This window comes from Chiloscyllium plagiosum, chromosome 4 (genome assembly GCF_004010195.1).
Source record: "Chiloscyllium plagiosum isolate BGI_BamShark_2017 chromosome 4, ASM401019v2, whole genome shotgun sequence".
Lineage (NCBI taxonomy): Eukaryota > Metazoa > Chordata > Chondrichthyes > Orectolobiformes > Hemiscylliidae > Chiloscyllium > Chiloscyllium plagiosum.
Genome location: NC_057713.1, coordinates 14,256,116 through 14,276,539, shown reverse-complemented (window position 1 = coordinate 14,276,539; position 20,424 = coordinate 14,256,116). Strand labels below are relative to the sequence as shown.

At 39.0% G+C, this 20,424-nt stretch overlaps 1 protein-coding gene across 1 annotated transcript in view; it reads right to left on the bottom strand.

The window, feature by feature from the left end:
* LOC122548766 (piezo-type mechanosensitive ion channel component 2) overlaps positions 1-20,424 on the bottom strand; it is a 746,345-nt gene that overhangs the window by 428,954 nt on the left and 296,967 nt on the right. The gene's annotated exons all lie outside the window — the stretch shown is intronic.

The following is a 20,424-nucleotide window of genomic DNA, read 5'->3' as shown; positions in this document are numbered from 1 at the left end:
TTTGTAATCATACTACTTCATGGTTCATTTTCTGTAATGCACCATTTCCTGATGTCTATCCTCTGTTTACAGTAAATGATTTCATCGTAAATTATCTTGTGAAGATTCACATTGCTCCTAGCAACTGGCACAGCCTTCCTGATACAGGCAGACTCTGGGGTGCAAATGGGTTCTGTTTGCAAGTCGATTTGTGTGCAAGTTGTTACACAATGCAGAACAATATAAAGTAGCTATTGGAGAGGGTGCAAAGAAGGTTTACCAGGATGCTGCCTGAACTGGAGGGCTTGCCTTATGAAGAAAGGTTGAATAAGCTCAGACTTTTCTCTCTGGAGAGAAGGAGGAAGAGAGGAGACCCGATCAAGGTGTGCAAAATAATGAGAGGAATAGATAGAGTCAATAGCCAGAGACTTTTCCCCAGGGAAGGATTGACTGGTATGAGAAGTCATAGTTTGAAGATATTAGGAGGAAGGTATAAAGGAGACATCAGAGGTAGGTTCTTTACGCAGAGAGTTGTGAATGTATGGAATGCATTGACAACTAAGGTGGTGGAAGTGAAGTCATTGGGGACATTTAAGCGACTGCTGGACATGCACATGGATAGCAGTGAGTTGAGGGGTGCGTGGGTTAAGTTACTATATTTTACATTAGGATTAAGTCTTGGCACAACATCCGTGGGCCAAAGGGCCTGTTCTGTGCTGTACCTTTCTATGATCTATGTTCTCTATAAGTACAAGAATGGTCATACGTCGGATCATTAAAATGGAGTTGCACTAGTAAGTACAAGTGTTCATGAATCATTTGCTTGCAAATCGGAGACCCCTTTATAACAAAATTAGGAAATCATCAAAATGTATTACAAAAATAAAATGGCAGATTGTCTATTAATGAAAGACTCCAAATCTGGACATAAATCAGGATTTTAAAGTGTAAGGTAGTCAAGTAATACTAATATTTCATCTGTACAATTATCCTAAAAGAGTACAGAACAGCTCCTGAAACTTAGCACAGAGCTATCACCATGTCTGCATAAGGACAGTTTACTGGAAAACTCATCATCTACAACTTGTGGAATGTCCTTTAATTTGCTGAGGTTCAGACCCCCTGTCTATCAATTGCACACTTGATCTTTGCTAAGTGATGAATTAATTTGTGGGCTGGACTTATTTAAATGAAGTTTTGATTCCCAGCACTTCATCAGTTAGTTTGCTGTGTGACATTATGATAATATGGAATATAGCTGTTGCAGCACATATAGATGCACCCTTCTGCTCCTTTACATGCATAGGCCATGTAGTTAGTGGTCAGGTTACATCTACGTCATGGCACAATGCAAAATGACACTACTTTGCAAATTTATAGTCTATTGCTTGTGCACAAAGCATGTTTTTGGTAAGCCTGAGTTATGGAAGTTTATATGTTTTGATATTGCCGAAGTTATCCGGCTATCATCTCAATTCAATTTTTATGCTTCAATAATTCAAAGTCAAAAATATAAGATTAACTGCACTGTATAAATTATAAAATTTTATAGCTATTAGTTCATCTAAACTCACCTTATTCACCTTTATTTGCAAGCCTAGCACAATTTGGAAACAAATGTGGTAAGGCAATAAATCACTTGTATGATATGTATTTGTTGTCAAGCAGCAACTGTGTTCTGAGTAAATTGCTGCTTGATAGTTTATTTACTGTAAAATATGTGCATTTTCAGTTGACTGAACATGAGGCATAATAAAAATTAACTCAAAGTATAGGGTTGGACTTTCACAGAATTGACAGATTGTTTCATTGAGATTGTAAGTAATAAAGTATGGACATCAATGTTAACAACATAATCTCAATTTACTAAGACTAATGATTGTTTTGCTTTTTCCCAATAAATCATTTTGAGTAAGGCATATGGTCAGAGTGAAGGAGATTTCATTGCAGTGGCATTGAGACAGAGTGAGTAACTGCAAATTTGGGATAAAGTTGGAATTCATTTCATGAATCTTGTGAAAGATTAATTATAAAGTAAAAGTCAGAATCAGACCTAGAACCAATAGCACTTAAGGAAGCTAAAACAGCCTAGTTTAACAGGCAACTGTCTGATAGAAGCAATTATCTGTCAAACATCTAAAATTCCTTGTTTCAATTAGGTATTGATACCGTAGAAGGAGATTAAGTCAACACAAGTGATACATCAGAGTTCTCTGCATGAGAAGGGCTGGTTCGAAGCAAGTGGTCAGATTAAGTTGTATGTTCAGAGTAAGGGAGACTTGATTAGAATAAGACTGAGACAGATGGAAACTGGAAATTAGGGTCAAAGTGATAATTTGGGGCAAAGGCAGGGAAAGGTGCTATTAGTAAGGTTTACTCCAAGAAATTAAGTCTGTAGAATGAGAGGTAAGTGGAAAATAAAATAAGGTGTGGATCATGAAGTCTTCCTGCACTAGGACTAATGGTGGTGTGACATCACGAGTGTGGGGCAAGTAGCTGATTGGTGAGTAGGTTTGGTCAGGATTACCAATCATTAAAGTTAAAATTATGTGTTTAGTTTGTGTTTAAGTCTCTAGAATTGGTTGGCTGGAGATTGAAAAGTATTATTGATGGACCACTAAATCGTAGTGCTGGCATAGGGAATAGTATTAATCAGGAGATGAGAGAAACTTGCAGTATGGACGACAGTTATCATTGGTCATTTCAATCTACAGTTAGACTGGGTAAATCAATTGAGTACTAAAGCTGTGGAGGATGAGTTTCTGGAGTGTGTTACATATGTTTTTTTAGAACAGTGCACGGATGAACCAACATGAGGATATGTCATTTCAGACCTAGTATTATATAATAAAAAAGGCTAATTAACAACCTTCTCATATGCAAAAGAACTCTTAGAGATGAATGACTACAGTTTTACATTACATTTGAAAGTGAGGTAATTTATTCTGAAGTAAGGGTGTGAAATCTGAATAATGGAAATTATGAAGGCATGAGGCACAAATTGGCTGATGTGAACAGGGAAAATATATTTAAAGGCATAACTGTACATCAGCAATAGTTAGCCACTAAATATCTATGACATGATTTAAATCATCATGCAATCTTTCAAATTGCAAAGACTTAAAAATAATCAGTCAACTGTGGCAAACAAAGAAAGTTCAAGATTGCAGAAGCTTAAAAGAAAAGGCTGATAAAGTTGTCAAAAATAGCAGTAAATTCTGGGAATTATTAGGTTTATAGAAAACAACAAAGAAGAACCAAGAAACTGATAAGGAAAGGAAAATTAGAATCTGAATGTAATCTAGCAAAATAACATAAAAAACAGACTGTAACATCTTCTATTGGTACACATTTTAAAGATTTATATAGCTGAACCCTCAAGTCTCTTAGGACATCCATTATACTTGATACCATCTAGAAAATACCCTGATCTATGCTTTTTGTGCCCAAAAAGGATGACCTCATACTTGCTTATATTCAACTTCACCTGCTATAGTTCTGCTAATTCACCTAATCTATCAGCATCCCTTTGTAATTTTATGATATCATCAACATTTTCTACAATGCTGCCTGACTTTGTATCATCAGCAAGTTTGGATATATGACTTTCTATACTATTATCTAAGTCATTAATAAATAATGTAAATAATTGAAGCCTTGTGGGACAACACTGGTCACATCCTGCCAATTCGAATATCACCTTCCCACTATCCTACTTTCTGTAGCTTGCCACTCATCCAATTTTCCAGTCACGTCAGTAATTTGCCCTCAATTCCGTGGGCTTCTGTCTCTTATGTGAGACTTAATCAAATGCCTTCTGTAAGTCCATGGCAACAACATAGATAGACATTCCCTTGTCCACTACCTTCATAATCTCTTAAAAAAATTCAATGACCTTTGTCAGACATGACCAATCTGTCATGAATCCATGCTGGATCTCCCTGATTAAATAAGAATTTGAGGTGTTCAGTTAACTCATCCTTTATTATAGATTCCAACAAGTTACCCACCACAGATGTTAGACTTACTGGTCTGTAATCCCATGGTTTTCCTCTTTTACCAGTCTTAAAAATCAGAGAGATATATAATTTTCCAATCCACAGGAACACCTCCTGTTTCTAGGGAACTCTGAAAGATTAAGTTAGAATTATAGTTTATCTGTGTTCTGCTAAATTTATATTATTAATATTTGTTAATTTTTGTTTGAGTTATTAACTTGATACCAGAGATCTGATATTCATAAAGTCCAGTTAGGTAAAGTTGGGCAATTTTATTAGCATTTGAATATTTTAATTTCTCTGTGTTATGATTCCAGTGGTACTGAGGATGATTTGGTTAGGCTTGCTATCCATGTATCATAACAAAATTGGGACCTCGAGTCCAGGATATTGGAAAGTAGACAATATAGGTTTGGAATTAGATTGGAGCAAGCAAAGAGGGCAAAGTGAGGACTACAGATGCTGTTCATCAGGAATGAAGAGATGAAGAGCTTATGCTCGAAATGTTGACTCCCCTGCTCCTCAGATGCTGCCTGACCATCTGAACTTTTTCAGCACCACGCTTTTTGACTCAAGCTAAGAGGGCAGACATTATAGGTTGAATATTGAAGCATTTAAGTTTGATGAAAATATTAGAGAGGTCAAATAGTTCAGGTAATACAAGGAATGAATCAGTGAACATTGAATTATAGTTTAGGCAATTGAAAATGGGATAATTGGACATGGAATTACAAAGAATTAGAACTTAAAAAACTGGAATTCTCAAAAGTAAAAAAGAAGAGAGAGAAAGGGAATTAAATTATAAATGATGAAGCTTAAGAAAGCTAAACCAAAGTTTGGGAGAGTTTGGAAGACCATGCCATAATCTATGGTTCAGTCAAGAGATGATTACATTTTACATGCTTAGCCAAAATTTGAAGAGATGGATGTGAAAGCATTTTTCATGTCATTTGAGAAGGTAGCAATCCAAATGGGGTCGCCAAAAGTGGATTGGACATTGCCAATAAAAAGTAAGAGTTTAAAGAAAATTTGTAGTCAGATTGTGGATGAGGTTGTTCGCTGATCTGGTGCATTTGTTCATAAATGTTTCATCACCATTCTAGGTAGCATCATCAGTATGCTTCCAGTGAACTGCTAATGTTCCGTCCCACTTGCTTCTCACGTGTCTGGGTCTGTTGGGGTTAGTGGTGTCATTTCCGGTTTTGTTGTTGGTTCTGTTTCTTAGTGGTTGGTTCCAGAACACCATTAAGAAACACATAGAGTTGAACCCCATATACCAGTCACTAAGAAACAGAACCAGAAATAAAACCGGAAATGACACCACCAACCTCAGCAGACCCAGACACTTAAATAGCAAGTGGGACAGAACACCAACGCTTCACCAGAGATGCACTGATGATGTTACCTAAAATGGCGATGAAACATCTACGAATATATGTACCAGCTTAGCAAGCAAGTCAACAACCTCAATAAAAAGTAAATTGACTTATAAAACACAAAAGATTTATGCATTGCTGATGGAGGAAGGTTCCAGGGATTATGATGAAGTAAAAAGGGACAGTGTAAGCACTTACGAATTGGTCCCAGAAGCATACAGACAGGGGTTTCAGAACTTAGAGAAATTGCCTGGACAAACTTACATTGAGTTTGAGAGAATTAATGGCGAGTGACTAAAAGCATTAAAAGGCTGAAAATACTTACAATACTTTCAGAGAACTTACTCTTTAAGAAGAATTTGACACTTCCCTATCTTTTGTGATAAGAATTCATGTAGAAAACCAAAGAGTAACAACAGCAAGGGAAGCAGCTTTAATAGCTGATGATTGTGAACTGATCTACTAAACTATATCCTGCCATCTCCAAACATTCGAGAAAAATCAAACGCGGGATAGTGAAAGGAAGGCAGGTAGCCAGGGTACAGAGTGCCCTACAGAGTAGGGAATGCCTCAATAACTCCTCATACGAGGAAACAAAAAGTACTGAGTCCAGAGGTGAAGTTCAGAAACTTAAATGTTTCTGTTGTAATAAGTTGGGACATGATCGTTTGGAATGTTAGAAATTGTGAGATACGTGGTATACTCCAGTTGTGGCCTAACCAGTATACAACTCTGGCACAATTTACTTGCTCTTTTATTCTAGATTCTGCTCCCATCCATAGTGTAATCTCTTACCTTATTATCCCTCTACATTCATCTTGCTTGAATTCCATTTGCCACTGCTCTGTCCACCTTAGTAGTGCACTCATATTTTCCTGCAATTTACGGCAGTCCTTTTCACCATTTACCAGCTTAGCAATTTTCATGTCAATCTTCTTGTTTAAGTCCGTTATATAGTTCAAATCATTACAAATATACACCATAAACAGCAAAGTCTCCAGCACCAAGATATCAAAGCCTTTGAAGCAGACCTTCAGTCACGAAATTATCATTCTACCACAAACCTCTGCTTCCTGCCTCAACTCTAACTTTGGTTCCAATATGCCACTTTGCCTTGAATCCGATGGGCTTCTACTTTCTTGACCAGGCTGCCATGAAAGACCAAATCAAATGCATTGCTCTGAATAAAGGTCCTCAAAACATTTGATCAAATTTGTTAAACATGACTTACCCTTTGCAAATCCAGACTATGACTGAGTAATCTCTGTCTGACTCTCCAAGGGCAAATGTATTTTACATAACATGCCACCATTGAGGTTAGTCTGACTGACCTGTAATTCTCTGGTCTACCATTCTTCCTCTTTGTAAAATAATTGGACCTGTTTAGCCATCCTCCAGTCATCTGGCACCTCAACTATGGCCAGAGAGGATTTGAAAATTACTGCCAGTGTTCCTGATGTCTCCTCACTTCAATGCCTGAGATATATCTCATCCAGGACAGCAGCTTTATCCAGTTTTAATGCTGCTAAACTTGCTAGAACTCAACTCTACATTAATTTGTTCTAACCTTTCAATGTGTGTTTTGACGAAGATGCAAAGTGGCTTTGGACAGACAGTGGACAAGAACATGGCAAATGGAATAACATGTGGAAAAATTAACGAGTTTTGAGAAGATTTGTACCTCAGGTTGAGCTTCTGGATGTAGGTTTGCTCGCTGAGTTGGAAGGTTCGTTTTTGACACATAAACAGAAAGCAGGCCATACCACTAGTGCTTCATCCGGAGGCTCACTGATGATGTTACCGAGCATGATGACGAAATGTTGAGAAATGAACCTTTCAGCTCAGCAAGCAAACCTACATGCAGAGTATGGAAAATTGTTTTGTATGTGTTAAAAGATTAGAAAACAGAGACATACAATGGAAACTGGTGCTTTTATGAATAAATCACTCTAGAGTAACATGCAACCGCAGCAAATAATTAGGAAAGCTCTGGAATGTTGGCCTTTAAGAGATATGAGTACAGGAAAAGCAAAGTATTATTTTTCATTCATATAGGAGCTTAGAGAGAATTCACTTGGAATGCTTGGTGCAATTTTGAGCCCCTCACCTCACAAAGGAAATTATGGCTGCAGATGAAGTGTAATGTGAGTTCATCGTGCTTGTTCATAGGATGACATGTCTGACCTTCGAAGAGAGCTCAGAGAAACTGGACATGTATTCTCTGGAGATTTCAAAGAGTGAGAATTGATAGCAAGTTTGCAGGCAAGATAACAATGGTTTTTTTTAGTCTTTCTAGTGATTTCCTTTCTTGTGTATTGAGTGTGTTTCCTTCTTTTTTCCTGCTTACTGTTGATGCAACTGTCTGTCTGATGGTTTGCTGGGTTTCCTCTATGAGTTTGTTGTCTTTCAGTGTTGTTTTTAATGCTGCTAAGAAATCTTTCTTGTTCACATCTTGGAAATTGTAATTTAATCCTTTTACTAAGACGGTTTTCTCAGTGTCTGTTAAGGGTCAGTTAGATAAGCTTTTTTTAAATCCATGCTTCTGTGTTGTCTGTATTGTTATTTTGTGTAAGCTTGTCTAGTTTTTTTCTGCAGGTCTAGTTTTTTTTCAATTTCTCTGTTTGTCACTGTCTAATGTTTATGGCTTAATTGTTTATGGCTTGTTGTACTGTATCTGTCCATTCATGGTCTGTTGCATTAGTGAGTAAAGTTTTTTGGCGTGAAATTTCCCAGTTGCATTTACAAAGTCTGTTGTGGGCATTATCATACAGATGAGGAAAGACACCACTTCGACTGGGACAAGCATGCATCCTAGGACAAGCCAAACAGAGACATGCACAAGAATTCCTAGAAGCATGGCATTTCAACCGGAACTCAACAAACACATTGACTTGGATCCCATTTACCATCCCCTGAGAAAAAGAACAGGAAATTACATCACCATGGGAAATGATTTCACCACAAGAAATGACATTACCAACCCAAGGAAACCTAAACACATAAATAGAAAGCTGGTCATGCCACCAGCACTTCATCCGGAGGCCCACTGATGATGTTACCTAGTATGTTTACGAAACATCTGAAACGAACCTTCCAGCTCAGTGAGCAAACCTACATCCTGAGTGAGAAGTGATGTCTTAGAAACCAAATAAATATTTAAAGGGATGGACTGGAAAGATGCAGGAAAGCTGTTTAGGAGGTCTAGTGTCAGGAGACATGATTTCTAAATTAGGACCATTTATAATTGAGAATGTAGTGATTGTAACAAGGTCAGCCAGCTGGACCTCACATAATATGGGTTCCCTGATTAGGGGTATAAATCTGGCCCAATCAGGGAGTCCTGCTGACAGATAAAAAGGGGAGTGCCTACCAACACCCTCAAGGTTTTCAGGGAAAGGTGGGTACTGTGGGGCGTGGAGTGTTTTATTTCCCCCTCCAACTCTATTTTGATTTAATTCCTGCCCTCCCCTTCATTTTTTGATCACACAGCACTGCTCTTTGATGAGAAGGGCACTGCTTGTTACTGGCCACTCTGGTGTTTCCTTTCTTCTTGGTGGTGGAAAATGAATAAAGATTTATACACATGTTGTCTTTCACTGAGTCTCACACCTGCACGCACACAACAAGGATGCTATGGAAAAGAAAGCACTACCGCTATTAGGAGGATTGCACTACCGCAATTATTCTAAATCTCCGTTTTTTTCATTTTTCCCCGCACAACCACTGTTCGGCAGTAGAGTGGGGGAAAAGGAAAAAGAAAAGGGAGATTTAGAATAAAATAACAATACAACTAGGAGATTTAGCACCTCCTCATTTTAGGGGACTGACTCTGTGCTGGCTGGGCCACAGTCAGTGTGTTACTGCTGCTGTTAGTCTCTGCTGAGGCGGAGAGTTTCTTTTTCTTTTCTCTGTCCAGGAAGACATCTTTTTTTTGATTTTCTTTGTTTTTTTTTGGTGGAAAAAAGGCGAGTGCCTGAGATTCTGACACTCTGATAGATGACTCAAAAGAGGCAGTACTAGAGGCAAGGATAGTTCATGTATAAATAAAGGGTGACGTGGTGACGTGATACCAGCCACTGTGGAGTTATTTCAGTGGCAACGGGAGTAAAGTATAATCCCGAAGAAATTTGATTGTGAAAGTAGTGAGCTGTGGTAAGCATTTCTTACAGTGTGCCTTTGTTTGCCTCATTCAATCCTGCTGTCAAGGACTGGAACCAGAATGTTTTCCTGGGCAAATGACATTGTGGCAGATGAAAAGCAATGAGTATTTCTCCTGACAGCCTGTGGAACTGCAGCTTTTTCTGTAAAGAAGCCCTGAGGCACCAGATACTAAAACCTTGCAAGAATTGACATACATAATTAAGGAATAATACCCTCCTCTAATACTGAGACGCTATTATTTTTACTTGGCAATTCGAGAACTAGGGAAATCCGTATCAGGATTGGCAGAAGACTAGCCATTTGGTCTGTGGGATTGGTGGTGGGACTATGCATCTTCTAGCTGAAGCTCAAATGGACTTCAAATAGGTACTGGTTTTATTATATGACACTGGAGTATATGGGTTGCAGAGTATTCAGATGGAAGTAGACACCCTCACCAGTCTGACAGACCTTGAGGAACACCACTTGACTGTAGACAACTGCATAGTCTCACTCAGGATATATTCTAATCAGAGGAACTCTCGGTCAGCCTACAGCAAAATCCCAGAATAAGGCCAAGCCTCAGTCAAATGGTCAAAATTTTCTTCAACATCCTGGCTGTTAAGTTATTGTAGTCACTGCCGGTATGAGTCCTGCTAGACCTAAATCAAGTAAGATAACTCATAGGCGGGTATCCAGGAGAGGTTAATATCTTGTGAAGTCTACCTATACCTTTATGGATGCAAATTTGTGATAAATATCTGTGATCACTACTTTGTCTGCTTAAAGGGGACAAGGTGGTGCTGCCTGTAGCTTCAGGCCGCATTCAGTGGTGAACTCTAATGCTAAGTACTTATTATAATAATAGAACAGTGTCTACGAGGCAGAGTAACAAATGCAGATGCATTGAGTTGCGCCCCCCCCCCCCCCCCACGAGCAGGTATGCCACTGGTCATATTCCCATTGGAAGAGTCTGTAATAGTACTAAATTTTCTGGACACATTCCCAGTCACAACTGACAATATCAAAGTTTGGACAGAGGAAGATCCAGTCCTTTCAAAATAGCTGTGATGGAAGAAGCCAAAGGGCTGTGACAGCTAGAATTGAAGCCTTTTTGGCCCAGAGAGACCAACCCACATGGGGACAGCATATTGTTATGGTCAGTAAGAGTGATTGTCCTGATCAAAGGTGGCAATTAAATACTGGCTAAACTCCAACAGTGCAATCGAGATGTCCCCAAAATGAAAATGTTGGCGAGAAGCTATGTCTCGTGACCAGACATGGATGGAGCACTGTCTAGCATATCAACAAGAATAAAAATTACTACTAACAGCTCCTTACATCCGGGTAAACCTTGCACTCAGTTGCATGTCGACCATGCGGTTCCTTTTATGGGCTGAATCTTCTTAGTTATTGTAGATGCCCAGTCAAAGTGGACATGCATAGGGTCCATCTGTCAAACAAATAGGTGACAATAGAAAAACTGCGGGCATTTTATTCAATAAACAAAGTCCTGGACAGTCTATGTGAGGTCAGGACCATTGATATATAAAGTTTGGATAGGTGTGATAATCCTAAGCAAGCATGTGGACCATAATAAATCCACAAATTAGCAAACGGTGCAGGAGCAAACATGCCCTGACCCCTTGGAACAGACCAACAGGCTGCCAAAACCCATGCGTTCACCCTCTCCATGAAGTTTTGATGAGTCTTAGAATCAGAGATGGAGTTGATGGATGTAGCTGCCTCGACGCCTATGAGGTGTCAACTTGGTGGAGCTACCAAACAGGGCTACTTGCATGCCAAACAGCAGAAGCAGCAAGTAATTGACAGAGCTAAGTAAGCTCACAAGCAATGGATCAGATCTAAAATCTGCAGTGCTGCCACACCCAGTCATGAATGGTGGTGGACAATTAAACAACTCCTGGAAAAAGCTCCACAAATAGCCTTATACTCAATGAGGGAAAAGCCCAGCACATCAATGCAAAAGATAAGGCTGAAGCATTCATAGCAATCTTCAGACAGAAGTGGTGCATGGATGATCTTGCTCAGCTTCCTAAGCATCACAGAACCAGACTTCAGCCAATTCGATTCACTCCACGTGATATCAAAAAATGGTTGGAGACACTGGGTACTGCAAAGCTATGGGCCCTGACAACATTCCATCAATTGTACTGACAACTTGCCATTACCCTTGTCAAGATCTTCCAATATAGTTACAGCACTGACATTTACCCGACAAAGTTACTCTTGATCATCAGCAAAGTATTATCAATAGTGCTATCAAGCAACACATGCTCAGCGATACCCAGCCTTGATGTCTCGGGCTGTCACTCTTACCTCACCTGTAGGGTTCAGCTTTTTATCCATGTTTGAGCTAACTTTGTAATGAGATCTGGAGCTGAGTGATCCTAGTGGAAAGGACTTTATCAAGATAAAGCATGACATTGGAGTGTTCTACTGTTAATGATTAAGAATCCAGTGGGCAGGTTGCTTAACATGTGAAAACTAAAGCATCAGTTTTAATTCTGAAAGTATAGAATTAGATTAACTTCCAGACCAAGAACATTAGATGGGAAATCTGAAAATTATTAGAAGCTTTCAATTTCATGAAAATTTATGTAAGAATACCTCAGATCACAGACTGAACTAAGTAGAAGAAATTAAGTCAAACCTAAAGATTTGAAATAGATGGGCAAATTCTCCTGATTTGAAATGCTATAAAGTGATGCTGCTGGGGAACAAATTAGACTTTGTCTTACTAAGTGTTCTAAGATCTTTCAAACTGTGTTCTATATCTTCTTTTATGTAATGAATTTCTGTGTTTTTATTAAAGAAAATATGCAGCCTTGTGTGCCTATATTTCAGTGAATTACCATCACATTCAATATTTTAAGAAATGATTCATCAATCCAGATTTCAGTCTGGGAACTGATTTGTCCACTAGCAATATCAACTGGGATCTTAACACTTGCTGATTCCATCTGGCAGTCAAGCAAATTCAAAACAATGCAGTCCAATGAATTGGCTGGTGTCACTATTCCCAGTTAACCTAGTTACCTTGTACAACTTGGAATTTCTCCTCACAGCATCTTGTTTGTCTCCCTCTGAAAAACTTGAATTACATTCATTTTCACCATTCATAACAGTAACCACTGAAAAGGTCAACGCTTCTGCAGAAAGAAATATTTGTTAATCAAATTCTATACTTTCAGAATTGACACTGGCACTGTAGTTTTCACATGTTAAACAACCTGCCAATTTGATTCTTAATCAGCAACAGTATAGCACTCCAATTTTCTGTTCTATCTTGATAAATAAGGAATCTTTAATGAGATATCAATGAATTTCCTTCCTCTGAATCTTTTATAAGTGCTGGAGTCTCAGAGGAGAAAGTGAGGACTGCAGATGCTGGAGATCAGAGCTGAAAATGTGTTGCTGGAAAAGCGCAGCAGGTCAGGCAGCATCCAGGGAACAGGAGAATCGACGTTTCGGGCATAAGCCCTTCTTCAGGCTTATGCCCGAAACGTCGATTCTCCTGTTCCCTGGATGCTGCCTGACCTGCTGCGCTTTTCCAGCAACACATTTTCAGCTCTGGAGTCTCAGAGGCAATACAAGTTTTAAAGCTATCCCATAACATCCAGTGATGACGCTTTCATGAAGAGTCCTCTCACTACACACAGAAACTTCAGCAGAGTCATCTGCAGAGTAAAGTCCTCTGGAGCTTAGAAGAGTCAGATGTAACCTAATTCAAATACATAAGAACCTGAGGGAACTGGACTGGGTGGATGTTGAAAGGATGCTTCCACTTCTCATTTGTGAGAATCTAGAACCATGGGTTATAGTTTAACAATAATGGAGCATCTATTTAAAAGACAGATGAGGAAACAATTTTTTCCTCTCATAGGGTTGAGTGTCTTTGGAATTCCCTTCCTCAAAAAGCAATAGAATACAGAGTCTAGATATTTTTAAGACAAAGTGGGACAATGAAAACTTCGCAAATTTAATAACTTCATGGATTGAAAGAATCAGTGATAACACTTTCTGGAATAAACTATTTCTCAAGATGAAAGGAACAAGGAGAAATTGTTATAAAAGAATGAAAAGCATCATGTGAATGATCTAACTCTGGTAAGAAACAACATTTACAATATTTCCTAGCAGACAGAAGATAATGATTGCTTGATAGCTACTGCCTCATGACAAATAGACAATTAAGACTGCCTACAGAACAAATGTTTTGAAATAAATGGGTTAATTGCAGGAAAAGCTATGTTTTAAACAGATAGCTAACCTTGAATGTAACAAGAAACAAAGAAGCTACTTCTGATAAGAAGGCAACCTGCAGACATGCAGAAATTATAGGAATGTACATTCGATGTTAAAATAAGATCAACCATCATTTTATTGAATGGTGGAGCAGGCTCAAAGGTTGTTTCTTATTTGTATATTTGTAGGGTCCGAGGCTGGTTCAATTCTTGTATAACTGCCAGGGTCAGAATCTAAATATTCCGCATTCAATTTCACCTCATGTACATTTCTTTATCTCTGCAAGCCAGTTTAAGTGTATCCAAAGAACTCCACTATGAATTCAAACTGAATCAGCACTAGTGCCAGGTTAATATTCACTTAAAAAGGCAGTCTAATTTCCTGTCTTGGTTCAATTTATTCCGGATGCACAGATGATATTTAAAGCAAACTAGAATTTATGTTGGTGTTGTTAGGATGGAAGTCATGGTGAAGCTAGTAACAATTAGACAGTTTTATGGCAGTTGGGGATGAGAAATTATCCTTAATATTTTCTATTTAATCAGAACATAAAATGAATCAATAACATTGAACCTGACAGAATGATTTTCAAGAGGATAATATTGGTTCCTGTAAATGTCAGGTAATGACCATTTAGCTTGATTTTGGCACATCATTTATCACACATGGATCAGAGTTTGTTTAGCAAGTTTGTTTCTTACATAAGACCTATGTGGGAGGAGAATGGAACTCTAGAATAATTAGCAGTGACATTATCAAATGACTTTTGTTTTCCAGACAGAAAACCAAGAAAATAAAACAGGAAATGATTTACAAACCCTGGAATTTCTACGCTTTAGATTAGATTACTTACAGTGTGGAAACAGGTCCTTCGGTCCAACAAGTCCACACCGACCCAACGAAGCGCAACCCACCCAGACCCATTCCCCTACATTTACCCCTTCGCCTAACACTACGGGCAATTGAGCATGGCTAATTCACCTCAACTGCACATTTTTGGACTATGGGAGGAAACCGGAGCAAACCCAGGCAGACACGGGGAGAATGTGCAAACTCCACACAGTCAGTCGCCTGAAGCGGGAAATGAACCCAGGTCTCTGGCGCTGTGAGGCAGCAGTGCTAACCACTGTGCCACCGTGCTGCCCACTAGGACAAGATCTTTAAAAAGCAAGAAAGCTAATCATTTCTGGTAGGAGAGTTCAACCTATGAAAAGCCAACAGAAACAAAAACTAAACTTTTTCTCACCTCTGCACAAGAAGATCAGAACATGAGTAAGTAGGGGGCTGTGCAGGAACATGCAAATGCATTTTTTATGTACAGATAACTTTACGCTTGCATGTGTGAAAATACATGTGTGTGCGAGTGCATGCAAACAATATCACAACATGTTAATTGATAATAAATCAACCAACAAGAGTACATTTGCTGCATAATGGACAACAGTGATTGCTGGCCAGCAAAGTCAGCATTTTCTCTGCGTAAAATTCCCGTGTTACACAACATACCTTTTCATATGTTATACTTGAATTGAAAGATTAAATGTGTCAACTGGTTTTAATAAAATCATGAGGGGCATAGATAAGGTGAAATTGCCTTGGTCTTTTCCCCAAAACAGGAGGACATAGGTTTAAAGTGAGAGAGGCAAGTTTTAAAAGGAACTTGAGAGGCAACACTTGAACACAGAGGGTAGTGCATACAGAGGAACCTCGATTATCCAAAGGACATGTGCAGGGAGTATTTCATTCGTTAACTGAATGCTGGATAATGAAATAGTTTAGCCAAGCATCGGACCCTTGTGACCTTGTCCTGATAATCTAAAATCTGGATAATCCAAAATCCGGATAGTCAAATGCCAGATAATCGAGGTTCCTCTATATATTGAATGAGCTACTGAAGCAAGTGATAGAGGCAATTACAATTACAACATTTAAAAGACATTTGGACAGGCACACGGCTAGGAAAGATTTAGAGGAATAGGGATTAAACGCAGGTTTAGGAAACCTAATTGGCATGAACGAATTGGGCCAAGGGCCTGCTTCCACACTGTATGACTCTATAACATTTATCAATGCATTGCTAGGAAACATGGATGATTGCAGAGAAAAGGTTTTCATAGTTTTCTATAATTTCAGTTCCATTAATTAACATCTGAAAAAATTAAAATGCTGCATATAGCCTAAATCATGCCAAATGAGCTAACCATATCAAACTCAACATAAATATCACCCAAAATAACCTGAAACAACCATTATCTTTTCAGCTGATTTGTTAAACAATAAATAACCCAAACAAGGATTTGTAATTGACTGGGAAGGAGTGAGCAGGAGTCAGAATCACTGAGTGGACTGGGAGAAATACGCAGTAGTCAACATCATTGTGAAGTAGACTGAGAGGAGTGTGCAGTGGTTCAGCATCATTGTGAACTATACTGGGAGGAATATGGTACAAAGCAGTGTGATTGGAGAGTCGTAAATGCAGTGAGATAGTGTTTGTAAGATTCATTGTTAAATAGCTCTAAATTAGAAATTATCCACAGTAGTCAAGTGAATACTTCAGCTTCAATTTTTTTTTTGCTACTTAAAATTCTGCAGTCCATTAGTTTAAACAAAATAAGGTTGGGGCTTTGGATTGTTGTGAGATTGTTTAGAGTTGAAAAAGATCCCTAGAGTAAAATTATATTCTGTAAAGTGAATAACTAATGGACTTAATCTAAAGTGAAGTCATCACAGGCTGAGATCACACCTGTGACTTGCTCCTCCTTTGTTATGTGGGAAGTCATGGACAATTTCAGACTCCCTGTTGATTATGCATGCAGGATTCAATTGAATCTAGAGTCTGTCAACATTTTGGAGCTGGAGCCGCAGGCAGGCTTACATAAGGCTACTGCGATGCTGAGATTATCATAAACAACACATTCAGTGAGGTGTTCACACCTCTGGAAAAGACTGAACAGAAAAAAGGGCATGCATGAACACCAAGCAAAGAAGGAAAAGGCAGCTGGTGCAGGAGACCCTGTGGTCCTACCTCTCTCCAACAGACATACTGTTTTGGATACTGTCTGGGGACACAATTTCTCAGGGGATAGCAGCAGGAATAAGTTCCATGGCACTACAAATAGCTCTGATGTTAGGAAGCAGAGTGGATGACACACCCCTGTCTGAATCAATGATGCTGAAGTGGAGGTGGTCAAGAGCTTCAAATTCCTAGAAGTAAATATTACCAATGATCAATCCTCGTCAATTCGCATCGTGCTACAGTTAAGAAAGCATACGAATGCCTCTAATTCCTTAGAAGGCTAAGGAAATTTGATTTGACCGCAATGACTCTCATCAATTTTTATAGATGCACCATAGAAAGCATCAGTTCTGGATGCATCACAGCTCAGTGTGGTAATTGCAAGCCTGCAAGAAATTAGAGAGAGTTGTCAACACAGTCCAGGTCATTAAAAAAACCAGCCTTCCTTCCATTGACTCCGTCTACACAACCGCTGCCTCAGGAGATTAGCCAACATAATCAAAGACTCCTCCCACTCTGGCTATACCCTCTTCCATCGGGCAGAAGATACGACAGTTTGAAAACATGTACAAACAGATTTAAGAATGGTCCTCTCATATATTACAGGAGAAAGTGAGGACTGCAGATGCTGGAGATCAGAGTCGAGATTGTGGTGCTGGAAAAGCACAGCCGGTCAGGCAGCATCTGAAGAGTGGGGAAATCGACGTTTCAGGCATACACCTTTCATCAGGAGTGAGGCTTGTGAGCCAAGGGGGTAGAGAGATAAATGGGAGGGGGGTGGGGCTGGGGGGAAGATAGCTGAGACTGCAATAGGTAGATGAAGGTGGAGGTGATGGTGATAGGTCAGGGAGGAGGGTGGAGCGGATAGGTGGGAAGGAAAATGGACAAGTAGGACAGGTCATGAGGGTGGTGCCGAGTCAAATTATAAGAATTTAATGTGTCATGGTGGGTATATAAACACAGTGTGTTGAAAATTAGAGGTAGAGCAACTGTCATGCAGCTATAGAGCTAACTGCCAGTATAACATCTTGCTCTCAAAGAAATTAGAAAAACACTCTCTATCAAAGGTACCTTTTCATGTGAAACATACTCATAGTAAAAAGAAAGACAACAACCGAGGGAGATCACTAGCTGAACACGTGAAGATATAGAATACAGAGGCTGTGTAGTTTTGAGATTAAATTAATGTAATTTTAGTAAGTATCTTATTGAAATAACATATTATTTTTATGGAGTTGTAGTCAGATAATAAGCGGTTAAGAGAAAGAGGGGCTTAGGTTTGTGATTAGTTTTTGTTTAATGTTCACTTTTTGAATTAGAAAATACATTGATGTTATTTTCTTTAAACAGTGGAATTTGGGAGTTCTCTAAACTGATGGTGAAATGAGCTTTTTCTGGGTGTTTGATTTAATTAACAGAGAGGTTCAACCACTGCTTTATAACGCGATGGACATAATTTTACCCTTCCTGTAAGTGTCGAGGAAGGTGACAAGAAAAACAAATAATTTGGTGAGTTGACCCCAGAGAGATATTTGCCCCTTTCTTGCCATTTCAACAATTAAGTTCTGGGCAAGAAGGTCCACCACCAATTAAGGCCCTTAAATTGTCAATCTTAAATGGTCACCATCAGCATTATTACCTGCCTCCCTGGCAAGAAAAGTGGTTGGTTTTCCAGCAGAGAAACTTGCACTAGCTGCCTGTTAGCTTAGAGGAGGGCCTCCATTTTCTCCAGCCTGGAGACATTTAGAACCAAGTTTTGGCTTGGGAACATAGGAACAGAAGTAGATCATTGAATCCATCATGATTGCCCAACTTTCAGGACAATCACAGCTGATCAATGCCTTTTACCCACTTCAGCCCATAACCCTGTACACCACTGGTATTCAGAAATTTATCAATTTCCATCTCAAACATACATAGTCCTTTGTGGTACAGAATGCCAAAAGTTCACAACCCACTGAGTAAAAGAAGTTCTCCTGCCTTCGGAGTAAGAGTCATACAGCATGGAAACAGCCCCTTCAGTCAAACTCATCTATAGTTCCATTTGCCTGCATTTGGCCCATATTCCTCTCAACGTTTCCGATTCATGTACCTGTCTAAATGTCTTTTAAACATTTAACTGTACCTGCATCTACCACTTCCTCTGGCAGTTCATTCCCCCCTCTATGTGAAAAGGTTGCCCTCAGGACCCTTAATTTAAAACTGTGGTCCATGGTTCTCAACTCCTCAATCGGGGGGCGGGGGGGGGGGACCATTGTCTCTGCATCAATGCTGTTTGTCCCTTTAGTGTTTTGTAAGTTTAAGTCACAGCATCTCTCATTCATCAAAACTCCAGAGGATACAGAATACAAAAAAATGCCCAATCTCTCATCAGAGGAAAGTCCTGCCATCCTAGGAACAACTCTAGTGAACCTTCATTACACTTCCTCGATGGCAATAATATCTTTGCTGAGAAAAGGAGACCAAAACTGCATACAGTATTCCAGGTGTGGCCTAATAAACCTCTTATACAATTTTTAGCAAGGCGTCACTACTCCTGTATTCAAATTGTCTTGTAATAAAAGCTAACATGCTATTAGTGTTTCTATAAGCTTACTGTACTGTATGTTGGTCTTCAGTGACTTACCAACAAGGTCACCCGGGTTCCTTCTACTTTTTTCAACCTTTTACCATTTAGTACTCTGTCTTCTATCAAAATGGATAAACTTCCAATTTTCCACATTATATTCCAGCTGCCACGTTCTTGCTCATTCACTGAACCTGTCTAAATCCTCCTGAAGTCACTTTATATCTTCCACCCAACACACATTCCCACTTAGTTTTATATCATATGCAAATTTGGAAAAAAATAACATTTGGCTCCCCGCTCTAAATCATTAATATTGTGAACAACTGAGCCCCAAGTACTGATCCTTGTGGTACCCAATTTGTCACCGCCTGCCAATAGAGAATGACCTATTTATTCCTATTCTCTGTTTTCTATCCATTAGTCAATAATTAGTTGATGCCAGGATATTACCTCCAATCCAATGTGTTTTAATTTTTCTAATGAGCCTCATGTAGGGGACTTTATCAAAAGCTTACTGAGATTCTAAGTATACTATGTCCATTAACCTTTCTTTGTCAATTTTGATAGTAACATCTTCAAAAAGCCCTAACAAGTTTGTCAAATGTAATTTCCCATTCACAAATACATGCTGACTATGCCCAATCAGATCATTATCATCTAAATGTCTATTTATCTCATCCTTTATAACAGATTCTAGCATTTTCTCTGTTACTGATAAGGCTAAGTCTGTAGTTCCCTGTTTTCTCTCTTACTCCCTTATTAAAAAGTGCGGTGACATTTGCTACTTCAATCTGTAGGAACCCTTACCAGAACCTACAGAATTTTGAAAAAAAAAATTGCATCAACAACTCTATAACAAGGACTCTTCAACTAGCTGTGGGTGTTTGCTGAAAGCCATGCTTCCTATCCTTGCTTCCAATCTGTCGACACCCACTCTCCCTGCAAGCCCCTTTCATCCCCACCAAAATTCAAAACAAAACACACTCACTTACTGTTTCAGCCCCTTGTGCCTTCAAAATTTGAGCCTCCAATGAAGATCTTAGAGTCCCAGAACTGCCAGTTTTGAATAAGCTAGCA